Here is a 14,817-nt window from a genome sequence, read left to right as displayed (position 1 = left end):
TGTAAAATTATAAAAAATTTAGATACAAGTTATCTTGCTCGAATAGAATGGTATTTTAAAATTATAACAAGATATCTATATATATCTATATTCGTATCTACACATGTTACCTTACCAACATTATATATATGCCAAATTCAATTATCTTAACAACGTCACGTCAAATTCAACAAATATGAGTCTAGAGGATATTAATGAACTATTATTCCAACCTTACTATTTAGTAAATATTTTTATGTTTAGTATATTGTGCTTGCTAATCACAAAAGAAAGTAGGCAATCAAATAAACGTTTATTTGATTCAAACACATTGTTTGAATCAAAATAAGATACTTTTTTTAAACGTTTATTTTATAATTCAAACACATTGTCTACAAATATATGCGATTTTAAAAAAAAAATGAAGACTAAATTATATGGGATACACGCGCAAAGCGCGTGCCCATAAACTAGTATGGGTATACATGCAAAGTACGCACTCTAAAAGGACGCCCTTCGAAAAGTATTGATCGACATTTTTACCCTTCAAAAATAAAGTTCACATCAAACAATCTAGCTAATTGGGAACAATATTCTATCATTTTTAAAAATTATATTTTATAATATAATTTTATTTTATAACTCAAATACATTATTCAAAAATATTGTTGTAAAATTTTAAATTAATATTCATTAATATAAATATACGAGCAAAGCGCATACCCTAAGGTTAGTGTTACTAATACAAGATAAATTTTCATGTATAACTTGTCTAAAACTTAAGATATAATCATCATCATTATATCATCATACTATATTATAAGTATGAAGCTCAAGGTTGAATTACTAAAATATCCATCAAATGCTGAATGACCATTTTGCCATTCATTTAAACATTACTTCTATAATAATTTTGTATCATAATATAAACTGATCGTTCAGTAAATGTTAATATCCATAAAAATAAATTAAAATAATTGCCTTGGAATTTTAGTGCTTTGCTTTGAAACTCTTAATGTACTTATTAAGTTATTATGATGCATTTAAAATAAATTAATCATGGTACAATGAAGTCTTTACGTTTTTCAAAACAAGCCTTTTAAAATTTATGTAAATGTAACAAACATTTCAAAACTTTTACTAATATTCTTGGCTTCTAAACTATTTCAGGATCATTTTGATAAATATATGGAAATTTTCACAACTTGAAAGTACTTCGGTATAGGTATTTCACTCGTTCTGTTTCATTGTCTTGATTGAACAAACCGGAGAATTTGTGGGAGTTAACAATTTTTTTAGTTCCCCATCCGGTACCCGCATTGGAGCCTGACTATATTCAGATTCGCGCTGCGTAGGGCCCCATTCGGGAGGAAGCGCTCCCTACCAAGTATTTTTCCATATACAGGGCTTGAGCTCCCTACCAAGAATTTTTTCATACCTAGAACTCGAACTCGATACCTCTAATTAAGGGAAAGAACAAACCCATCCACTCCACCGCATCTTTTGGTGGTGTGGGAGTTAACATTAGCACAAGCAAAGAATAACATATAAGACAAGTTATTCTCTTTTCTCTAGATTCAATTTTTTTCCTTATTTTAAATTGTTGGTCGTCTGTTTCTTTTTAGTATATTAATACGATTGGAATAGGGGACCGAGGATTGCTTTGGATGCAGAAAGAGAGGAAAAACTGGGTAGAAGTGTGAGAGAGCTGATATGTATTCATATATTTACTGTTGCAAATATGGTCCTCTTTGCTGCATAGTATATGCATCTGGCAGGAGTGGTACAAGGACACTATTAGCGTCCATACAGACTAACCTTTTCCTCTAGTTTTACTAGCAAGACACTAAAATAGTTCAACACATTGAATCGAAAACTAATACTATATAATTGGTCCAAGTTACGCCAAAAAGTTTAGTAGTTCACTTATTAACATAACTACATTCAACTAAAAAAAGATATAGCTACATTGCCATGATAGTTTATACACAAAAAAGTGTATAGTTGAAAGATAACAGAATGTTTTTAGTTCATCACTCGTACAAAAGGATAAACTATCCAGAGCAGCAGTTGTACAAAGTTACTATTTTCCTTCCACTACAAAGGTTTAAGTTTGAATAATATTTGCCTCCTTTCCACTACAGAGTGTAATTGTGCAGTCAAAGCCTCAATAGGAAGCAGGGTATTGCACTGGCCTTTTCCCTTCTCCATCCCAATAAAGGGATACTGCTCACAGCTCACTATTGTGATGTGAAAGTAATTTCTCAAAGAAGATAACGTCACATTTTCAAGCAAAAAAAAAAACTGGAAGTATCATAAAAATAAACTTATCTCTTAAGCTAATCCAATAGAATAAATAATAACAAAAATGATGGATGGAATATTTGAGCACATCAGCAAGTTCATAACAAATATGAAGTAAAAAAAGGCAACTGACAAACACATTCAAATGCCAAAAAATATACTTCTCATCAATGTTTTCAAACATCATATTGAAAGTAACTTCACTTGGTTTTGCCTTAGGAACAATTCATTTGATGAAAAAGAGTAAATTCACCTTTTCCACTCTACGAAAGGATATAGTCAAGCCATTGAACGATTAAGTCATTCTGTTTTGCAATGTCTCAAGAATTTCTTAGTGTCTTTTGTATTCAGTCTCAAGATATATATAGACATAACTACTTCAGTGTAAATCAAAAAGGATGAAAATAAAACTTAAATTGTGTTGGCATATATATTTAAAAAATTACATTAGCTCGAAAATTTGAACCCAAGAAGGCTAAGATTTGACGATGTTCACAGTCTAAAGTTAGAGGTCTTGAAGGAAAGTCTTAAAAGTGAACAATAGGCTATAAGCTACCCCGAGAAAAATTATACTCCTATATATTATGAGCTTAATATATAGATTTTCTTTTAAAAGAAGTACCAATACCTTAGATGAACGCTTGAATTACCATTTCCACACTCCTTTGTCTATTTCTACTGGCTATGGATTGAGAAATGTGTTCCAGTTGATACATGCTACATTGCCATGAGAATGGTCTCTACCAAGGAAATATCATTGTTGCGATAAGGAAAAAGATAATTTCTGTTTACAGCATGTTTTGTGCTAAAAGAACAAAACAAAAAAAGTACTAAAAGAAATATCTTCCATTTTCTTTCAAAAGAACTATTTTCTAAATTAATTTTGAGCGTTCAGAAACATTTGCTTACGTTTTGGCAGTGTAATAGAATTCCATAAACATGCTGAAGCACCTGCTAATTCATGATTGTCATGAATCCTCTATACAAATTAGTTGTCATGCATGGGAAATGTAAGCAACCTGAAAGCTCAATCTTTTAAACTTAAAAGGTATACAACAAATGGATAACCTTACTGGAAGAGGAAGAGTAAAAGCCACGAAAAAGGTAAACAAAAATATCGATGCAATGACCCTGAAAAAAACAAATCGATAGGAAATAAAAACAAACCTGGTTGCGGAACTGCTTTTCTTCAATATTTTCTCTAAAACACTCCGAAAGTATTTCACTTCAATCTTGCTAAATGGAGAACTGCAATGAGCACAAGTACTACATAAAAAATATAGAAGAAGAATAATCATGTCAAGAGAGCAAATGGTAAAGTCCAATAACACTGCTCCAAGAACGGAACTTTGGCTCCAGTTCAAAGTACCATCTCACTCAACTAAAATTAGAAACAATTATGTATCTCAAGCATGCACCTACATATCTATTTCCAAACATACATGTGGAAATAGAAATAACAATGGCATGCATGTATAAAATCCAGCAAGAGCCTATCCAAGAGAATAGAAAAAATAACAAATATCCATCAAATTCTCATTACCAAGACACAAATGCAAAAATCAAAGAAAGAATCGAGAAACACTAAACCTATCAGAAATAAAGTACACCCATACCGTGTTCCTGTTAAGATGCAAAAATTATTAATTATTAGATGTTAGTGTGTTAAGTCAGTTAGTTGTCAGCTGGCAGTTAGTTATACTAGCCGGAGGTTAGTTAGTGGTTGTTATTTTCTTGTTAAAACTTCTTGTATATAAGTTCTCATTTTACAGAATGAAATTTGAGATTCTTGCTTCAATATTTCTCTTTTTCCTCTCAATATCATTGCTTCTGAGTTTCGAGAACATTCTATGGAATCTCCATTGAAGCTTAGTTCAAGCTCATTCACAGCAGAACACTCGAAATTGTTATGGTATCAGAGCCGGTGGGAATCTTTTCTCCGGTAAGTGTAATTCTGTATTTGATCGATCAATTCACTGATCCTATTTGTTTTTTTGTCACATGCAAACCTAAATTCGAGTCATTTTGGAATTCATTCGAACGATTCACTATTTTTCTTCGACTACAAATCTCAATTGCAGAATTGATAGTTTTGTTTTTCAATACTTAGCTCAATCGAGTCAGTTATGGCGATTTTAGATGAAAACGAACGATCTAATGATTTAGAGGCTGATTTACCAACTGGGAATGGTCAATCCAGTGTGGATCTGAGTAGTCCTTTGTACATGCACCCCTCAGACAATCCCGGTGCAATGTTAGTATCAGTTCCTTTTAATGGTGTTGGATACAGATCATGGAGGAGAAGTGTGGTGTGTGCACTTTCTGTGAAGAACAAGGTAGGTTTTATCAATGGAGAATGTAAGAAGCCAGATCCAGATTCTCAAAAACTTCGATTGTGGGAGAGATGTGATTATATGGTAACATCGTGGATTCTGAATTCATTATCTAAGGAAAATGCAGATAGCGTGGAATATGTGAATGATGCAACATAATTGTGGAAAGAATTGGAAGATCGATATGATCAGACCAATGGTACAAAGCTGTATCAAATTCAGAAGGATATTAATGATCTTTCCCAAGGATCTCTTGACATCACAGGGTACTATACTAAGATGAAGAAATTATGGGAAGAACCGAGTAACCTAAGTGCTAAGAATCAATGCACTTGTCATTGCACGTGTGGAGCAAAAGAGAGTATGCACAAGGCAGAACAAGATAGGCGATTAATACACTTTCTCATGGGACTTAATGAGGTCTACATTGTGGTGCGAGGCAGCATCTTGATGATATTCAATGGCACAAGCTTTTTCACTGTTGGTTCAAGAAGACAAACAGAGGAAAATTAGACCTAATAATCAGTTTGCCTTAGAATCAACTTCTCTGAATGCGAACACTTTCAAGCAGAACAATTATAGAACAAATTACTCTCTTAGCAATAACTACAATGGTACAAACAAGTCAAGACCAATGTGTGAGTATTGTAAGAGGTCGGGACACACTAAGGATAAGTACTACAAACTGCATGGATACCCTCAAAGTTATGGACAAAACTTCAAGAGTAACAATAGCTATAGTCAGCACACTTCAAATCAGAATTTCAAACCTAGTAGTGTAGTGGTTTCAATAGAACAAACAGGATAGTTGCTAATGTACATGGACCTCAATTAGATATGCCATCACATGATGAGTTTGATGTACAAAAGGACAATCAAAATGTCAACCTGATTCAAGAACAGTATGGGCAGATCATGAGCCTACTACAACATTTTCAGATAGGAAATGGAGGAGAAAGTACCAGCAATGTGAATTCAGCCTGTGTAACTGCCAACTTTGCAGGTATTGTTGCATGTACATCCTCAATTGATTTTAGTAAACTGTCATGTAATTGTTTCAAAAATAGAGCTGACTCATGGATATTGGATTCTGGAGCCTCAAATCACATGACCTTCAACAAATCCTTATTGACCAAAATTATAACCTTGCCATATCCTCTCCTTGTCATTCTTCCAAATGGATATAAAGTAAGGGTAACACAAATTGGTAGTGTGACACTCATACCTGATATCATCCTGGAAAAAGTGTTGTTTATACCCTCTTTCAAGTACAATTTAATCTCTGTTCATTCTCTAACAAAACATGAACGTCTAGTTGCCTTCTCTAACAATTCATGTCTGCTGCAGGCCCCTTCAATGAAGAGGCCTCTGGTGATTGGTAAAGCCATGGATGGCTTATACTTCCTATGTCAAAGATGTCTGCAGAACAAACAGTATGGTCCTACAGTCAAAGTTCCCTTTTTGTCAGCTTGTTGTTGTGCTTGCAACACACAGTGTCACCTTCACAGCAATGTAAATAAGCCATCACTCACAAATAAGTGTGTTCCTCTTTCACTTGTAAATAACTCATCTGCAAGCAATAAATGACAGTCTTTTTCTCTGAACTCTCTTGAACTTGTTAGAAATGATGTGAATGTCCTGTGGTATAATAGACTTGAGCATGTGCCTTTTGTTAAGATGAAAAACATTGTTTCAATACCTGCAAGCTTCTCATCCAAACAGCCCTTCCTTTGCTCCATTTGTCCCATGGCCAGACAAGAAAGACTTCCCTTTCCTCAAAAGACCAGTATTACCACCAAAGTGTTTGAATTGTTATATGTTGACTTGTGGGGACCTTACCATGTTACCACACACGACAACTATAGGTACTTCATTACCATAGTAGATGACTACAGTAGATCAACCTGGACTCAACTTCTGTCATGCAACAGTAATGCCCTTCAAACTATTAAGGCTTTTGTAATCTTAATAGAAAACCAATTCAACATTAGAATCAAAATCATTAGATCAGACAATGGGCTGGAGTTCACCAATACAAAAGCCAATCTCTTTTTCCAATCCAAGGGCATAGTACACCAAAGGACTTGTCCCTACACACCCCAGCAAAATGGTATAGTAGAAAGAAAGCACAAATACCTACTAGAAACTGCTAGAGCTCTTTTGTTCCAGTCAAAATTACCAACCAGATACTGGGGCGAGTGTATTATTTGTGCAACTTACATTATAAACAGACTACCTTCTAGCAGCCTAAACAATAGATGCCCTTATGAACTTCTATACAAAAGGAAGCCTAAGTACTCACAAATGAGAAGTTTTGGATGTTTGTGCTATCCTACAGTTCCTAAACCTCACAGAGACAAGTTTGAGCCAAGAACTACCCCTCATGTTTTTGTTGGTTACCCCTTTAACACAAAAGGATACAAGGTCTTGAATTTAGCCACCAAAAAGATACATATCTCCAGAGATGTCGCTTTCAATGAATATATTTTCCCTTTTGCTATGCATGATAACACCACTTCCTTCCCATCAGTCCTCAATTTCATTCCCTTTATTGACCATTTAGAAGTTGAGCCAAAACAACACACTAGTCAGCACAGGTCAAGTGTCACACAGCCTACAGGACCCTTGGAATCTTCTCCTGCCACTACTTCACATGACCAGCTCCCTACACACAGTAGCTCCCCACCAATGGACTCCTATTTTCACACACAAAACAACTCTACTACCAACAATCCTACACCACCAATGGACCTGTATTTTCACACACAGAATGATTCTGTTCCTAACAGTTCTGTACCACTTACATCACATGTTGGCCCTAGAAAATCACTTAGAGAACCTAAGACACCAGTACATTTGAAGGACTACATTCATTCTATTCCTAATCTCAAACCAATAGACAATGCACCCACATGCCATGCTAACTCTTTCTCACTCAATGCATTATTCTCAAATCACAATTCTATATCTACTGAGGCATTAACCCATGACAGTCAAGCTCTTGTGAGAAACATTTGTCATGACAGGTAACCAATTTCATATGAGGAAGTTGTCATCAATCCTGCCTGGCAGGAAGCAATGACTCAAGAATTTGATGCTTTGCACAGCAATCACACATGGGATCTAGTATCTTTGCCTCATGGCAAGAAAGCTATAGGGTGTAAGTGGGTATATAAGATTAAGCACAAGGCAGATGGAAGTGTTGAAAGGTTTAGAGCAAGGCTAGTTGTGAAGGGATACACACAAGAAGCTGGAATTGATTACACCGACATTCTCCCCTGTGGTAAAAATGACCACAGTGAGAGCTTTGATTGCAACTGCAGTAAAGAAGGGATGGTTCATATCCCAGCTTGATGTCAACAACGCATTCCTCCATTGTGATCTTCATGAGGAAGTGCATATGGAGGTCCCACCAGGATTAGAGGTCACTAAGGAAGGACTGGTTTACAAGTTAAACAAGTCCTTATATGGCCTCAAAAAGGCAAGCAGGCAGTGGTATGCCAAGCTGAGTGAGGCATTGTGCTCCAGAGGTTATACACATTCTATGCTTGACTATTCATTATTCCATAAGAAAGAAGGCACTAATGCAGTTTATGTGGCTGTTTATGTAGATGATATAGTTGTGACAGGGACTGATGTAGAAGAATTAGAAAGACTGAAGAGTTTTCTTCATGACAGTTTCAGAATCAAGGACCTTGGCAAATTGCATTATTTCCTGGGAATGGAAGTACTGTATAAGGCAGATGGTGTAGTAATATCACAAAGAAAATTTGCATTAGACTTATTAAAGGAATATGATTGTTTATCTCAGAGTGGCTTCTTTTCTCCCTTAGATCATTCTGTCATGTTGAAGGCCAAGGAAGGCACTCCATTACAAAATCCTACTTACTATAGAAAGCTGGTGGGAAAACTCAGTTTCCTAACCAATAACAGATTAGACATTGCCTATGGAGTTCAACACCTAAGTCAGTTTATGCAAGACCCCAGAGAACCTCATCTTAAGGCAGCCTTTCACTTGCTCAGATATCTGAGAACTGATCCAACATTGGGGATTTTCTTTTCCAAAGATGAAGACTATACTGTAAGAGCCTATTGTGACTCTGATTGGGCATCATGTCCAGATTCTAGAAAATATGTCAGTGGCTATATTGTCTTGCTAGGTCACAGTCCTGTTAGCTGGAAATCCAAAAAGCAAGAAGTTGTCTCACTATCATCTGCAGAGGCAGAGTACAGGTCATTGAGGAAAGTTGTAGGAGAACTAGTTTGGCTGAGCAGGTTATTTGAAGAGTTAACTGTTCCATTCCCTCATCTTATTGACGTCTACTGTGACAGCCAATCTGCATTTCATATAGCCAGGAATCCAGTTTTTCATGAACGAACTAAACACATCGAAGTTGATTGTCACTTTGTACAGGATAAACTTCAGGAAGGTCTCATTTCCTTGCACCATATCACCACCAGTGCTCAACTAGCAGACATACTGACCAAGGCCTTAACAGGCATCAAACATTCTGCTATATTGCACAAGTTGTCTGTGCTTCACTCACTTCCAACTTGAGGGGGGTGTTAAGATGCAAAAATTATTAGTTATTAGATGTTAGTGTGTTAAGTCAGTTAGTTGCCAGCTGGCAGTTAGTTATACTAGCTGGAGGTTAGTTAGTGGTTGTTATTTTCTTGTTAAAACGTCTTGTATATAAGTCCTCATTTTAAAGAATGAAATTTGAGATTCTTGCTTCAATATTTCTCTTCTTCCTCTCAATATCATTGCTTCTGAATTTCGAGAACATTCTATGGAATCTCCATTGAAGCTTGGTTCAAGCTCACTCACAGCAGAACACTCGAAATTGTTACAAATCGCACAAGTCTCTTTTCAATCGAATGCCCTCCACCCCCTCTCCCCTTCCCCCGCCGAAAGGACCCAAATTGCGCATATTTTCATTAAAATTTAAGGAGGAATTTAGGGCTCAAAATAGAGACTCCTGAAATTTCTAAAATCTAGCAACAAACAAAGAAAAGAAAAGAAAATGTAATAATTCTTACCAGAAACCATAGATTCAGTAGAGGCCGTATATAAACAGTAATCACTATAGAGCAATTCAAATAAAAACTAAGAAGTGAGGCATGGAAGAAGTAGGGGTTATTAAGAAAAGAAAAAAAGGTAAAAAACTCACACAAATTGAGAAACAGAGAAATGAAAACTTGGAACCAAATTGAAAAATGTGTAAGAAAACGAATTCAAGGTCTCACAAATAGCGATGATCAGTGATCATAGTAAGTGTTTCTAGATTGTACTATTGGAGAGTGGGAATAGAAAAATAGGCACTGAAAAGTGGAATACACGTGTTCAATGATAAATAGGATAAAGAAACTCAATTACCAATTTTACCCTAAATATAAAATTAATTAATGCTATTGGTCAAGGGTATAATAGACAAATAACCCATGTATTCATTTGATGAAATGGCCCGAGTCAGTGGCGGACCCAGGATTTTGTGCAAGCGGATTCAATCTTATAAGTACATAACTTTAGTCGTAAAATAGTAGTTGTCAAGTGGGTTCAATAAAATATTTATACAAAATTTACGCAGCTTTAATCCTAATTTATACATATACACAGTATTATTTTTTGACGAAACGGGTTCAACCCGCTTGCCATCACGTGCGTCAGCCACTGGCCCAAGTACATGGTACTATTCACATTGAATTTAGTACAATGACATATAGCAGTGTTCGTCCTACCCCAACTCCCATTTCTATATAGTAGACTAGTAAGGGAAACTCGTGCTATGCACGGGCCCAACATGACTAATATATGCAAATAAGTTATTTTAGCAGCATATGCAAAAGGTATCTGAAACTATTTTCTCCAATACATGTGATGGAGATCTTGATGGAGATCTTTGAGGATAAGAAGAGTTCGAATTTTTTCTCCTGTGGTAGAGTAACCTGCAAATATAAGGTTTCGAATGCCAAAGGATATAAAATTTGCTTGTTTGGATAAATGTAAAAGATAAAGTAGCAACACGAAAAGAATTCCCAGTTGAAACATCACTTAGACTGAAAAACTAAGTCAACATATATAACTGAGATTGTTTTCATCTTCTCAAACCAACGCAATCTTTATGAATTATGCAGCACTTCCTAGTATTTGTCTATTATCTCCTTGTCCTATTCTTTCTTTCAATATGGCTCCACCTTCTCCGTGCTTTTGTTTTGCAGCAGCACATCTCTTTACTACAACATTCCTATGCAGTCTATTACTATGTTGCTCTTCAAACTTGTAATGCATTGTCTAAAATTTCCAAATACCTGGTGCAACAAAAATATCCTATTAAACTCATGTGTAGCTTTGTCTAACTTCCTCTTTTTTCAAATAACTTTCTAACTACAGCAATAACATGAGGATTGAGATAAGTTGCCATCTCAACTAAAGCAGTCCATATAATATCACTATTGGGGCATTCACACGTCATTTTAGTCATGATTCCGTCAATTCTTCTTCTTTGCCATACTAAGCACTTCCTGAATTGTACTAATTGCATTCATCTTTTCTCTAGATTATAAAGAGACACCTACAGTGTAAGACAATGCTTTAAGACAGTTCAATATATATTTCCTATGCCTTCTCAAAATTACCAAGAACAACAACTTCTAAGATTACAGCCACCCAGTTATGATTTTCCTAGAAATAGTACAATAAGATCATTATGTTTTCTCCTAGGCAATGACAAATAAGACAACATATCGTCAAAATGAGTCTTGCAAGTTCTCTTTCTGATAAAGGCATATCAAATATACAAGAGCATCATGTCCCTCAAAATTAAGCACCTTTTTACTAATTACATTCCCACACTTTTCAAAAAATTATATTAAAATTTTTTCGGGAAGGTTCAGTGACAGGGACTATAGATTCCAGCAGGAGCAGCTTAGATGTAAGTATCGTTATTCTACATGATAACACAAAACTGTTAGTTTGGGTAAACAAAATACCAAGCCATTTTTTTAAGAATTTAAATTTATTAATAGATTCGAGTGTACCAGTCATTCACACCCTTGACACAGACATCAATTTTCAAACACAATATATGCCACATTGCAGGTAAAACTATTGCAGTTCACATTGCAAGTAAACTTTTGCGGTAGAGATGTTTTTTTTTTTTAAGATTTAAAACTGTGAGAACTATGTTACTTTAAGAAATAGTACATATTTGAAGAGGTTGTCAAGAAGTTGGTGTTATATTCGTAAAAATGCATTCCCCAAGTTCGAAACAGACTTGGAGTTGTTGATCTCTGTAGCACTTCAAAAGGAAAGTGTCTGATTAATATTATGATATGCATATTCTGAAATACAAAAAGAAAGAAATCTGGTAAGATACTTCAAATAAAGTAACGCATTGCTATTTTCGTGCAATTGTGAATGTGAAGTGAGTTCAGACAATGCTCAACATATAGCAAGAGATATATCGCTACCTATACATACGCCCACTTATCATTTATAGATGTAGGTTGCTCAATTTCTGGAGTATGTGCCTGCTTCATCTGCAATCTAGAATAATGAACACTTGACGACACCTCAGTCAACTATTTAATTGCATGTGGATCAATTATAAATTTTAAACTATGCATTTAAATTACCAGCAATCAGGAGACATACTAATTTTTTTTAAAAAGATAAATAAGAATATCATAAGATTATTATCTAAGAGGTCAATGATATAGATTAAAATCTCATTTCAAATTTAACACATAATTGAAAAGGTTCGCAAGCTTGAGCAGTGCACCTAGACTGTTACCTGTACTATGTACAATGATACAAAAAGTTAAATGTGATAGTTTAATACACATCACATCTTTTTTATGCCATCTCATTACAGTCGGTGGCGGATCCAGGATTTTAAAGTCGCGGGTGCTCACTGATAAAAAATATGAAAGAAGAGGATAAAGGAGTTTAGTTATGGGTGCTCACTCAATATTTTTATAAATACCTATACAAATTTACTAAATCTTGTTAAAGATAATGGGTGCTTGAGCACCCAAAAATAACATGTAGATACGCCACTGATTACAGAAGTATTTATCCTATTAAATACCTTATCCTTTTATATATGTTTGAATTATATGTACATGTAAAGTAGAGGGAAAAATAAGCCTCAAGGAGAGAACTTTTTGGGCTTTCTAAATGACATTGAGTTTCCCATTAAAAGAGTATAATCCTTAATAAGATTTCTACACCTATGACACATATATTAACAGTAGTAAAACTAATTAGTGGAATCATGCACTCCTTTCCTAAACAAAACACACCAAATTCTTTACAGGCATCTAGGATAAACAAAAGTAACAATATCAAGGCTCAGACAGTCCTCCGTATGGATGTAGATTAACCTAGTTACCTCTTTACAAGCCCTTTTCAGAATATCCATGTATAATTGACATCAATGAGCCAAGATCCTCGGAAAGCATCTTATCAAACATCAACAGAGCGATCTCCATTATCCTTGTTGTGCAATAACCTGAGTTCATTAAAACTTTAACCTTAAAAGCACAATGATTTAATCTATAATTAGATTCATTAAATAAGCTACAATATTGGCACAAGAAATGAATCCAATAGGTAATAATAAATATATTTTTCTTATTATGTAGAAGAAATTATTTTTTATCCTCGCATAAATCATAATATTATTATACTTCTTGGATCTTTTTCAAAGACCATATGATATTGAGGGGGTTAACACATCGAGCAACAACTTAAGTTGGATACATGTCCCTATGTAATATTTTGACGCTCAATAAAGGTAGAACAACGAAGTAGAAACACACAATGTCATTTATTTGTATAGTCTTAAGCTATCAACTTTCATGACTACCCTATCCGAGGAAAGCTCAAATCTTCTAATGCATTTGCAACTAAGCTAGCACCCTCATCTTTCAATTCAGTCTCAGCAAAGTTTGAAACAATAAAGTTAGAGCAGTAAAAGAAAGGGGAGAAGGAACTGGACTGATAATATCTATGAAATCTTAGACATATGCAAATCAGTGATAAACCAGAACATGCATGTATAAAATGGGTAAGAAAACAGGAAATATATAAAAAATAAAAATCATAAGTACACAAGAAGAAGACACGAACAGAACATGACAAAAGTAGAAATCAAATTGACACTCAATTTCAGCCCCCAAAAAAGTTGAATAAAGCATGTTTATGAGGTTGTCATCTTGGAACCGTTTTCTTATAAATGAAATAGCAATGTGTTTGAAATTCGTAAGTACAATCCATTTTTTCATATATAAGTATGAAATAGCAATTAACGAAAATCATGACAATCGATATGAAAATGAAAATAAACAAAAAAAAGGTTCTTAATAGTTTTCTCAGGAAGAAAGAAGTTCATTTATTACCTCTCAATATGAGCCGCTCAAAGATCACTATAAAAGCAGCTTCTTTGCATCCTTCACCCGTTTATTCCTCTTGCGCTCCAAAAAATCCTATTTGCTATTTAGTTGCTTGGTTACATTGAATTTTTAAAACCCCAACTTCAAATCTTAGGTTAAAATCTAAATTTTTTATTAAGGTAAAAGAAATTACTCACATGCAACACTTCGAAAATCAAAAAGAAAATAACAGCAAAATGAGAAGAGGGAAAACCCAGAGAAGAAGCACATAGCATTTTTTGTAGAAGAAGAAGAAGAAGGAGGAATAACGAAATGGCAGCTAGTGAAGTGGAAAATGGAAAATGAAAGTGGAAGACAAAAATACAAAGAGCAACACGTGTCATGAAAATGAGGAGAATGAAATGGTTGATATTGAAAAGTAAAATACAAAAGTGCCCATGACAAACAATTGTAATTACCATTTTGCCAGTGTTCGTCCCTTTTTAACTCTCACTTCTATATAATGGTAAACAAGAAAAAGGATATGATCAGAACAAAAGCTGCCTTAATGCTAAATAATAATTAAAAATATACCGGAGAAAAAATGTTAGAAACGTACCAGCAAGCAGGTGATTGAGAAGGACAAACCCGGACAGAACAATGAAGAGAGTTTTTGTGATTTCAAACCAAAGAAAAATAAAGAATTTGTGAAGGAATAGAGAAATAATAATGGAAAGTATGGGTAGGCATAGTTTGGGCAAACCCGAAATCCAAATCGAAGTTCGAATTTTTTGGATTTTTAGTTTGGATTTTCAGACTACGAATT

General features: G+C 34.7%; 1 long non-coding RNA gene across 3 annotated transcripts; it reads right to left on the bottom strand.

The window, feature by feature from the left end:
- Positions 1-1,892: 1,892 nt before the first annotated feature.
- Positions 1,893-14,474, bottom strand: LOC107765478 (uncharacterized). 3 transcript variants are annotated; one of them, XR_001643441.2, is made up of 4 exons: positions 14,019-14,448; positions 13,010-13,129; positions 12,087-12,162; positions 1,893-3,531 (listed from the first exon to the last, which is right to left on the bottom strand). It is a non-coding gene; the product is annotated as an uncharacterized LOC107765478 (long non-coding RNA). The 3 variants fall into 3 exon arrangements; XR_001643439.2 differs by having other exon boundaries at positions 12,087-13,129; positions 14,019-14,474; XR_001643440.2 differs by lacking the exon at positions 12,087-12,162 and having other exon boundaries at positions 14,019-14,380.
- Between the last annotated feature and the right edge of the window lie 343 nt (positions 14,475-14,817).

Source organism: Nicotiana tabacum, chromosome 19 (genome assembly GCF_000715075.1).
Source record: "Nicotiana tabacum cultivar K326 chromosome 19, ASM71507v2, whole genome shotgun sequence".
In the NCBI taxonomy this organism is placed as follows: domain Eukaryota; kingdom Viridiplantae; phylum Streptophyta; class Magnoliopsida; order Solanales; family Solanaceae; genus Nicotiana; species Nicotiana tabacum.
The sequence above is the reverse complement of the archived record's forward strand: the minus strand, read 5'-3'. Positions and strand labels throughout refer to the sequence as shown.